Here is an 11,327-nt window from a genome sequence, read left to right on the forward strand (position 1 = left end):
GTGCGTGTGCTCGGCCAAGGACGCCGCCGTCGCCCTCGGCTCCTCCTCCAGCACCTCACCTTTTTCTCCTCCTTGCCTTCCCAACGCTCACGCGCATGTCGCGCCGTCGGAGAACAGGACAGTGCGGGTCGCTTCCTCCTTTTCCTCCCGCCGGATCTAAGGCGTGCGGCCGTGGAGGCGAGCCTCTCCGGTGGCGGCGGCAAAGGGCGACCACATGGATCGGTCCCTGCAGGAGAGAGAAGATGGGAGAGAGGGAGAGAAGGAAGGAGAGGAGGGAGGCCCTGCGGCGGACGGGAGAGGGTCACCGACCGCGACGAGGTCAGGTCTGACCTGGTGGTTGGTGGCGGCTCGATCCACTCCTGGATCCTTCTTCTTCCACTTCCCCACTGCCTAACACCGAGGAAGAGGGCTGGCCGAGGAAGAGGGCGAGGACGCGGGGATTGAAGAGGGTGTTCCTGCGTTCATCGCCTGGCCAAGGACGAGGACGACAACGTGGGGTGGAGCATGTCATCCCTTTGGTTATCACCTCCTTTCTGCTACTGGGTGAGCTTCTTCTCCCTTCTCATCAATGAGAGGTAGTTACAGTAGTTGATGTTTCACCTTGCTCCCAGGCTGAGATGAGGGTTTTCTCCACCGATTGTGGTGGCCTGAGTCAGAGATCGACAGCCAGATGCTTGTGGCTACCACACAAAACGTGCTCTCTTGCTGACCTCGAGGTCCAGACGCAATGGATCGTCTCCAAGGTATCTAGCCCGCTGTTCCTCTTGTTTCAGATCATATGTGTTGGTCTGATGTGTGTGCAAGAGAACAAAATTCGAATTGGGGAAGGGAGCTTTCAGACCAATCTAATTGTCATTCCGTATGCAGATTCTTGTTTTTGCTCTTCTCATATTTTAGGCTGGGTGTATAAGCACTAAGATGGGTGTATTAGCAATGATACAAAGCTAATAATGCCTTGCATTTTATGTCACAAAAAAATGCCTTGAATTTTGTTTTGAAAGTGTGGGTCATTGGAGCTATCATGAAGATAAGCAAGCTGCTGGCTTCAGCAACGTCACATTTTTGTACTGATTAGTGAACTGGCAAGATAGAAAAGTAATTCTTCTACATCCAGATGAATGGGATGGATAGTAGTTCTACTATGCAGAATGGTAGTGTTTCCTACACGATCTTTTGTTTGTCATGTATGCCATCAATGAGTATTGTAGAGGCTGTAGTAATCTTACACTTTATATGGATGGTTTGCAAGTTAAAGGTCTGCAAAATAATGTGCTAAACTCTTATTTGTAGGCCATGTTAGTTTGCTTGGTTTAAGTTCAGAAGCGACAATACAATGTTGTTTTTCGTCCCATGAAAGATGATAATGTTGCGCTGGTTACAAGAGCTTCCTCGTTCACAACATCCTTCTTTCTTTGCTTTTTCTTCCTACAAGAAGATGTGAGTATTGTAATATCTTTAAAGAAGAGAGAATCTCCATTTATGAGTGCTTTCTTCTTTCTTCATTGTTACTTCAAGTTAGTGAATTCAGTTAAGTCGTACTGAGCAGCTTCGTACGAATGGTTTCTCCATCTCCACATCTTATTCAGTTACGAGGCCATTTAAATCTTTTTGTCTTTTGAAAAAAGGGGGATGCCATTTAGACAGTACTCTGTCCAACTTGATCTTCGACTTGCTGCTACTGTTTCTAAGCCTTTTCCTTAGAGCATCTCCAACAGACGCCGAACGCGGCGCGCGCAAAAAACAGCTTTAGCACGCGCCCAACGCCTAGTTTGGCGCGGCGCGCTGCGCCCGCTCCAGCAGCCGCGCTAAAATGCAGCGCGCGCGCGCCGCTCCAGCAGCGCGCAAAAATGCAGCGCACGCGCTCGTTCTACAAACTAGAAATGTAGGCATTGAAAGCAGAAATTTTAAAAAAACTAGATAGATTACATAGATTTTAAACAATACAAAGGTATTTTACATCCGAAACATAGATTGCATAAATAAAAATGACAAACGATAAAAAACATAGATTGCATCAAAAAACTACTCTAAGCCGCTATCATCATCACCACTATCATCCTCGGCGGTGTTGTCCGAGGTAGTTAGCCAGATGTCCAGCCACCGCTCATCGTTTGGCATGAAGAACGACTGCCCACCTGCTGCAACGAGGTCGGACTGCGCATTCGCCAACGCCTTCCGCCGACGCTTGTCCAACCGCGTCGCGTGGCGCCTTCGCATGTCCTCCTCGCGGCGCCTTGCCCAGTAGGACTGCTCGTAGGCGACATCCTCCGGGTGGCGCTGGCGCCACTCCGCCATGACCCGCTCGTCCTCCTGGGCGACGAGGAGGCGGCGTTGCCGCTTGGCATGCTCCGCACGGTCTTCCGCCGTGTTCAGACGAGGCAGAGGGGCGAAGTTGAGTGCTTGCTGGAGCGTGTACACATCTTGGAAGTTCATCTGGCCGCGCGGTCGGCCTAGGCGCCATGCCGCCACGTCGTACGGTGGGCGGCCTCGCGCGCTGTCCCGTACGAGCCGAGGCCTAGCCGGAGTTCGCCGGAGCGTATCTCCGCGGAGTAGCTGCCGTTGGGGCGCAGGCAGACGCCGCGGTAGCCGGACGCTCCTCGGCGGCGCGGCGGCATGGTGGCGCGTCGGTGGCGGGGTGCTGGAGCGGCACGTGGCAGAGAGGGAGAGGAAGAGGAGAAGAGGAAGCATGGAGAAGGCGCGCGGCGCGCGCAGCACTTTTATAGGCGCGCGCGAAGCGGCGCGCCAAATCTTGTGCGCGAGCTGGCGCCTTTTTGCGCGCGCGCGCAAACGGTTTCCCCGCGCGCTTGTTTCTTGCGGCCGCTGGAGCGCGGCAAACCGACCCGCGCGCGCGCGTCGTTTGGGGCGGCCGCTGGAGATGCTCTTAGCATTGATTTATGTGCTTCAGAGAATGAGCTCACCTTATTCAGTGGATGTGCCAAGTAAAAAAATTAGTATCTGAGCAATTAGTACTGGAAGGTCTTCCTTTTGCCTGCTATAACCACATGGTGCCATTATGTGCTTCTGTGTATGGTTAGCTACCAAATTTCAGTTAACCATGCTTTTGAGTATAACCTGGGGACTGTTTTCTGAAAAATGGTAGAATGTGTGATTAACTGATGTGCGTCATTTATTTTGGTCACCAAGTAGGTGTTTCTTCGACCAGCAACAACAAAACTCCGCACTTTCTCAATTGCCTGTGATTGGTTCATGTCCACCAAGGCCGTTGCGTTGGTCGCGGTACTCGGCTTCCTTTGGGTTTGCTTGCTGTCGAGGAAAAAGAAAGGTGTGAACTATGTGAAAATGGACAAACCCACTGTCCCAGATGGTAATGAAAAAACTGACACCAACTAGCTCACTCTATAAATTTTGTCTAGGCTCAAGCTAACTACATATCTGCACCACGATTGCTCATTGGGGATATAGATGTATGCCTAACATCAGGTAATTACCACACCATAGTAGCTGCTCGCTGGGAATATAGATATATATTTCATTTTGCAGGTTTGAAACAAGCTGGTTCCTTTATGTGAAATTGTTTATTCATGATTTTTTAATGTAGAAATCATTTCATTAATTAGTTTTGTATGGTCCGTGTGATTCATGCTGCAACGATTTTCTTCAGTCGGTTAATCGTGTAGTAATTAGACGGTGTAGTACTATGGCGGTGGTATACTGATATGGTGTTAGAATCACTAACATGGCTTCGTGGGTACAAATCTTACAAGGTTTATGATATTAAGAATTAGCAGCGTGTTTTTTTGTTTACTGCGGGATGAGCTGTTTTTCGTTGTTGATGGATATGCATGCTTACTGTTCTCCCTTCAATTGAAGGGCTCTCGAGGCTTAAAAAATTTCTAGGATAATTGCGCCGTTGAATCTAAAGGTCTATGATTGGTTCCTCAACACATGTATTGATAAGATTTTTTTTAATCCTCAATATGTTGGTGCTTGCCTGACTTGTCCTACATTTGTGAGGTTGTTGAGGAAGTTCAGTTCTTGCAGGAGGCGTAAAACTTGAGTTGCTAGTTCAACGAAAACTTAGAATAAAGAAGGAAACTTTCTCAGTTTTTTTTGCTCTTCTCAGATTTTAGGGTGGGTGTATTAACATATATGCCATACACTAAATTTGGATCTCAATGTAAGATTAAATAGGGATGAATCATAGCGCCATGTTGAAAAATTGGAACTACAGAAAAGAAAGGAAATTATTAAAGAAGGGACAAAGTTCATTAGGTTGTTGTGGTGTTTCTTTATAAATAATGACATTCTAACTTGCTTGTTTAATTTAGGTGTGTAGGTTATAGGAGATACAAGGAGAGATATTTTAGTTGCAATCGAGCTTTCTTTCAAAGTGAAACATGGTAGAAATGCATAGCATGCAAGGTGTTTTACTCTACAGTTCTGGGACGCTATGGTGTCAATTTTGAACTTGCAAAATGAACTGTAAAATATTTTAATGCCTTGGGGAATGAAGTTCTCTTTACCTGCTCTCACTACTTCATATCTGTTTATTTAGCATGTTCTACGATCTCCTTTGCTGCATCTTGATCTTCGGCTTTGCTATAACTCTTTTTTAAGGGATTGCTATAACTCTATTTTGGTGCTTGAGGTTTGCTTCCTTTTTTGTAGCCACATGCGTATTCTTTCTAGCTACATGCATGTTTTCATTTTGCTCACGGAATAGTTTAGTTATATTCATTAGTAGCATCTCTATGTTATTAGATACAAACATAATATGCTTCTTTAGTGAGGCCTTCTCTTCTTTTTTTGTGAGAAGTGTGCCTTCTCTAATCTGGCAATTATCTTATTTGTTGTTGCATAACTAAACTGTAAAATATTTTAATGCCTCTCAACATAGCCTAATTTATCCACAAAAAGAGTTGCCGTGTTTGTTTCTGCTGCCAAGTTGTGCATCAGCAGGGAACTCATTCTTCCAGTAGGCTGGAACTGTTGCATTTGTTTTTGCTGCCAAGTTGTGCATCAGTGGTTGAGCTCATTTTTCCAGTAGGCTTGAACTGTCGCGTTTGTTTCTGCTGCCAAGTTGTGCATCAATAGTCGAGATCATTTTTCTGCTATTTCTCAGGGACAACCAAGATCATGAATCTGGACTCCGGCTTCCGTGGTATTTCTGTGTGCCTCGACTTTGGCTCCATGCTTATTCATTAATTTAGCGAGATTTAGGACTTCAAAAGTTGTAGCATGAGTTTTTGGCCAAGACGGCACATATGAAAAGTTAGCCAAGGATGTACGAAATCTTATATTTGTATTTTCACATTTTGGATTCACCATGTCCAAATGCAAGCTACATTTTGTCTATTTCTTAAATTTAATATGTTCAATTCTTGCATGAACATTTTGGTGCCCTCTTTTTGGGGTTGAAGATTGGCAATGCAAGCATGTGAACTACATACATTTTTTTAAGCAACACCATTATGTAAAAAGTTTTGCTCCATCTTCTATTTCACTTGATCAGTAGCCTGTTTGTTCTCACCTCGTCGTCGTGGCCTTTCTCAAGGGTGTTCAAGCTTTTTTTTCTTCTTCTGTCAATTAGTGGCATCAGAATGTGGCACTAAATATGGCATCTCACCAGTCGCCACGATCCAAAAGTTAATTGGATTTATTTATTGACAATATGATATCAGTTGCCTTTTCTTCGGGATAAGGTGATCACCTAATAAGGATCAGCAGAACAAAAGAGATGCTAAAAGACAACCTTTTGGGGTTAAGAGAATGAACAACATGGTCAAAAGCAATGTTGGTGTACATATTCCTATGACTCCCGCTTAGGATTGCCTACGGCTCTTGTCGGCCCTTACGGTCTTATGTTCCATGGTCTTTTTCCTGAAGCACCTTTTGTCTATCCTATATGACAAGGAGTTTGGAGATTCTTGTGCCAGCAGGGCTTGGACATGGATTGATGGTATATATAGTATAGTATGGTTACTATCAGCCTGACCTACCATGTTTTATGAGTGTACTTTCAATTTGGCTGTAATGGGACTCTATACTACCAAATTAAAATGTATGTGTATCTCATTGTAGACAACAAGCCACTATTTTTATATTAAAGGGGGTTAAATTTGTTTTCAGCAGGCCTCTGCACCATTTGGCGCAACGGGTCACCATGACTTTTTTCATGGGCTGGGCTAGGTAGCATATCGGCCTTTCAAATACCTATACCTCCATATGCACAACACAAAGAGGTTTCTTTTTTTATGCACATGGAAATAAAAGTTTGGTGCAAACACGGCTAAAAAAAATACTCCCACGTGTTAAAAAAATACTCCCACTGTCCCAACAAAGTTAGTACAAAGTTGAGTCACTTATTTTGAGACGGAGGGACGACATCCTTAACTTGTCTATATATCTTATACAAATATGTTTTCTTTCAAACTTAGATTTCTCATGGTGATAAACATATTTTCAACTAAAACAATGCTTCCTTAGCTGGTATGTACATGTTATACAATTTCTATTTCAAACTTGGATTTCGCAGCATAATAAACATATTTTTAATATAACATGGTTTAACACATGGGCTTTCTACTACCAATATCGAATATGCCTTTGCAAAATGAAAATATTTTCATCGACAACATGGCTTTAGCGGGTCTCTGCGCCATTTGGCGCAACGGGTCAACTAGTATAATCTAAACAACCCTAAACAGAGCTCCACAGTTTTATCTAAGGTCGAGGGGTTGACCCCCGACAATCATAGCTCCGCCTAAACACAACATTTGCATGTACTGTAGTACTAGACTTAATATTCATGTTTCAGTTTCATGTTCATTTTAAATATTGAACTGAGGACCATGGATGTCTTACATTTTACTCCCTTTGTTCCTAAATATTAGTGTTTTTAGAGGCTTCAAATGGACTGGCACATACGGATGTATATAGACATATTTTAGAGTCTAGATTCACTCATTTTGCTCCGTATGTAGTCACTTGTTGAACTCTCTAAAAGACTAATATTTAGGAATAGAAGGAGTATTTGAACTCGTGTCATACATGCATGGGTTGGAAAAATAGATGCACTATACTTATTGGATTGTTGTTGTGTTCGTGCGTGTGTGTGTCTGTGTGTGTGTGTGTGGTCATATGCTTGATACATACGAAGTTTTCTCACCTCCATATTGTTCATCTTTTAAATTTGAATTTGCATTGGAAACTTACTAGGGATACCATGAAATGTGAAATCCACGTTGAGATCACTATATCACAAATTCACTCTAATTCAACGACTCGTCATAAATCAATTACCACGTTGAGATTAGTATTTGCAAGGAAAATACAGGTATTGTAATACACATAGATTCGTTCGGCAATTTAAAAGGTTCCTTTCGTATTCTCAAATGGTAGGACCCAACGGCGTACCAGCCAGACCTTGGCTCGTGTTGATCCGAAAAAAATGGGCTCAGGTCCTTCGGTGGCGTGCGTGGTACGCATATTAGGCAACCCCAACCAGTCGAGCCTCAGCGTTTCAAGTTGAAATATCTGGCGGCCAGAATTCCAGCCCTAGGAAATTCCCCTCATGTCCCCGGTCCATAATGACTACCGATGAACAATGGAGGGATGCTTTAATAACTAGACAACGTTACCTACCGTGCCGAGCACGGTTCAATTCCCTCGGTCGCCGCTCGTCAATGTCACCCGTCAACTGCATTGCCTAGTACTCTACTACTACACCAGGATGAGCACAGAATTGAGCCCGTTTGTTCGTGCCTAGTACTTTTTTTGTTCGTGCCTAGTACTTGAGTTAATATATCAGGCAATGCACTGGTACGGAGGGATTATCCTTTTACTCCATTCCGGTTTATAGGGCTTATCTCAAAATTTTAGTTTTCCCATTTTATAAGTCTCAATTTGGTTGTTCCCCATCACATGTTCAGATTTCAAGGTGCAATAAATCAGTACATGCAAGTATTAAAAGAAAATTGACCAATGCATGTACTTTATGCATGCATGCATTGCAATTAATGCATTCGTAAACACAATTTTTGAGGAAAACAAGCGCATTAATTGAGTGGTTTTGCAAACTACAACAATTGTTCCACCACTCACCATCTACCTTGGTTGGTGAGATTTTTGAATTGAGCCCTATAAACCGGAAATGAGGTTTAACTAAGCAAAATGTTTGACCAAATCCTTTCTTAAGAAATACAACAAGACAGATGTACGGCTTGAAAATTTATTGCATGATGCAGGTTATGATATTGTTTCGAATCCTGGGTCTTAAATTTCAAAAAATCCAAAAGGGAGCATAAATTCTTGAAACTGAGCATGGTCACGTGATATGGCAAAAATATTACTTTGTAAGTTTTTTCTTCAATTCGAGACAAGCTACTTATGACAAGTTGCACAAATGAAAAGCCAAGGTATTTTGGAACAAAGACCTGTCACGTTTTTTTTGAGGGAAAAGACCTGTCACGTTAAGGGGAATGCTTTCACTATTGAAACTGTGGGCGTTTATGTGCCGCCACGAGTCCCCGCTTCTCATCGGCAGGTGTCGTCCCAGCAAGCGTGTGAGTCGACGGGAGGCGTGCGAGCAGACCGCTGCGCCGGCTATCAGGGAGGCATGCGAGCAAACCGTTGTGCAGACTCACCGGGAGGCGAGCCCTTTGACCAGGCTCCGCCGCCTACCGTCCTCCCAACTGCTCCCACTTTTAATGTCGTCGGCGCTGCAGTTTAAAATCAACCCCGCACTACCTGGTATCACTACAATCCTCTCTCTTCCTCTCCGATTCTCCTGTCGTCTACCTCCAACTAGCCTGACCTAAACGTACGCCATGCCGCATCACGATGGTCTGCCCTTAGTGTTCCAGTTTCATGAGGAAGACACCCAGCCGGAGTCTCAAGAACATAAGGCGCTTTCGGACGAGCTTGAACTGGCCTTGCGGGAAGACGCCGCGCCTGTCCCCGCTCCCGTTCCGGCTCCCGTCGCCCCACTGCGCCAGCGCCCATCCCCGTGGCATTGATGGGCTGGGAGCCGCACATTGTCGCCAAGCTTGATGCCACGGGGTTCCATGAGGTCCCCGCTGACTTTCACATGCCCGTGCACCTGCCAGCGCATGCGCCTGCGCGTGCACTGACGCGCACACCTGTGCCGATGCCCGTGCACCTGCCAGCGCATGCGCTTGCGTGTGCACTGACGTGCGCACCCGTGCCGGTGCCCATGCACAAGAACGTCTCCGCCGCACCGTTGACAGCGCCTGTCCCCGCGTGGGTGCTAGTGCCCCCCTCAGCGGCATGGATGGCCGCCGTCGGCCGCTTCCTTGCACCAACGCCAGTCGCCTCCTCCTGCCAGTTGACTCACTCCGAAGTCCAGAACATTTTGGCCTTCCTTGAAGCTAGGCCAACGTCCAGGAGTACGCCAACAACGGTGCAAGACGCCGCCGTCGCCATCGGTCAGTGGCCCGACGACACACAGAGCACGGCAGAGGAGCCGCTTCCCACTGCGAGACACCCCCGCCACCGCCGCGTAATATAAATTTGCCATGAAAAAAGTTCGGATTGCCATGCTTAAAATCCGAATGTTTATCATTTCCGTTTATTTTATATCGATCTTCGTATAATTTAAAGTCGGAGTCAGACTGAACGAAATGTATGGTTTGATCGATTGAATGTTCTGCTAGAGCCGTATCAAATTAAATATAAAACGTCATCAAGCCACATGTATTCCTTGTCATCCAACGACCTAGACTGCTTCAATGTCGAGCGCTCAACATGTTTAGCGTGCAATTAATTTCATGCCAAAAATAGTGCTAATCACATGACAACACGCAAATAATATCCTAGTAGTTAATATCCACATGCACTTAATATACTTCCAAATTAACGTACATTGCACGTACACACTGACTAGTGCTGCTAGTACGTGAAACTGGTGCCGTGACTTGTGAGTTGTGAACGCGTCCAGATATGGTCAACGGCAACATCGCCCACGAGTTCTTCCTATTTGCCCATGCGTCTAAACGCAGAAGGGGAGGAGAGAGAGAGAGAGAGCACACATGGAACCCACCAGTAAGTGAAGGCGAATAGTACTAAAAATAATATTATATGTTATCCATTAATTAGGCTGTGGTAATATAAAAACATTATGTGAACAAAGGGGGTACAAGAAACATTGCTATTCTACGTATGTTGCCTATTGACGTGCAGCTTGAAGGCCCCGTCGTATGTTCGATCCTCGTCCTTTACTTTTTAATTTGTATATGGGTCCAAATTTGTTTCATGACATGTGGGCCCCTTGGTGTGTAGTTTGTAGCACTTTAATTTGTGGGTCGAAATTTGTTCCATTCCAAGTGGACTATCGGTGTGTAGTTTTGTAGCTTATTTATAATAGTTAAAGAGAACAACATAGTTTTTTCAATAATACCATGGTGCGATGTTGAAGGTGAAAAAGGACGTGCGAGAGAGCGATGACCGAGCCAGAGGGAAATCAACTAGGGGAGTTGCGTGGTTGCAACGGCGTTTGGAGTAGTTGTGGGCCGAATGCTACGAAAATATAATCTAAACCGACCGGAATGAATGCCTACACAAACTAATCCAAGGTTGGAGTGCCCCTCGCAATGTAAATAGCTCCGACTTTGCGAGGGATGGAGAGGTAGTAGCTTCAACGCGTGGAGGATACGGTATGAGAAAGCGAGGTCAATCGAGAGACATATAGATAAAGAGACAAAGTGAGTGTGGTCCGGCATTCATTGAACAAATATATATGCTCCGGAGAGATATTGTCCGATTGAGCTTTTGGTAAGGGTGAGGGCTGGAAGATAGAGCTTGAGAGATGATCCAGTCACAGACGTGTAGATATATTTTGTGCGTGGGAGGAAGCAAGGTCAACCGATCACATAGGGTCGCCGCGCGACCAAAAGAGTGAGACGGGTTGGAGAGAGTGACCTAGATAGACAATATGTGTGAGAGAGTATACAATGTGAATAGGTCGAATTGGGCTCAAACATGGTGATATATCATTTTTGTCCGAGAAAGAGCGAGATAAATCGAGACATACACACACACACACACACACACAGAGAGAGAGAGAGAGAGAGAGAGAGAGAGAGAGAGAGATTGAGTGAGCGTGGCCCACCATGAGGTCGAAAGAGTGGCGGCAGCTTGGATGGACTGACCTAGATAGACAATCTGCGTGAGAGAGTATAGAGTGTGTCGATCGAGGCCCGAATAGGGAGATATATCATTTGTGTGTGAAAGAAAACGAAGTTAAACGAGACTCAGATAAAGAGAGCGAGATTGAGAGAGAGTGGCCCGCCGTGCGGAAAAAAGAGTGAGACAGTCTCGAGGGAGTGACCTAGATATACAACGTGCGT

General features: G+C 45.2%; 1 long non-coding RNA gene across 1 annotated transcript; it reads left to right on the plus strand.

The window, feature by feature from the left end:
• The first annotated feature begins 512 nt into the window (after positions 1-512).
• On the plus strand, positions 513-5,316 carry LOC119308551. The gene is made up of 3 exons (XR_005150164.1): positions 513-543; positions 612-743; positions 5,084-5,316. It is a non-coding gene; the product is annotated as an uncharacterized LOC119308551 (long non-coding RNA).
• The last annotated feature ends 6,011 nt before the right edge of the window (positions 5,317-11,327 follow it).

The sequence above is a fragment of the Triticum dicoccoides genome, chromosome 5B, assembly GCF_002162155.2.
Source record: "Triticum dicoccoides isolate Atlit2015 ecotype Zavitan chromosome 5B, WEW_v2.0, whole genome shotgun sequence".
NCBI classification, from domain to species: domain Eukaryota; kingdom Viridiplantae; phylum Streptophyta; class Magnoliopsida; order Poales; family Poaceae; genus Triticum; species Triticum dicoccoides.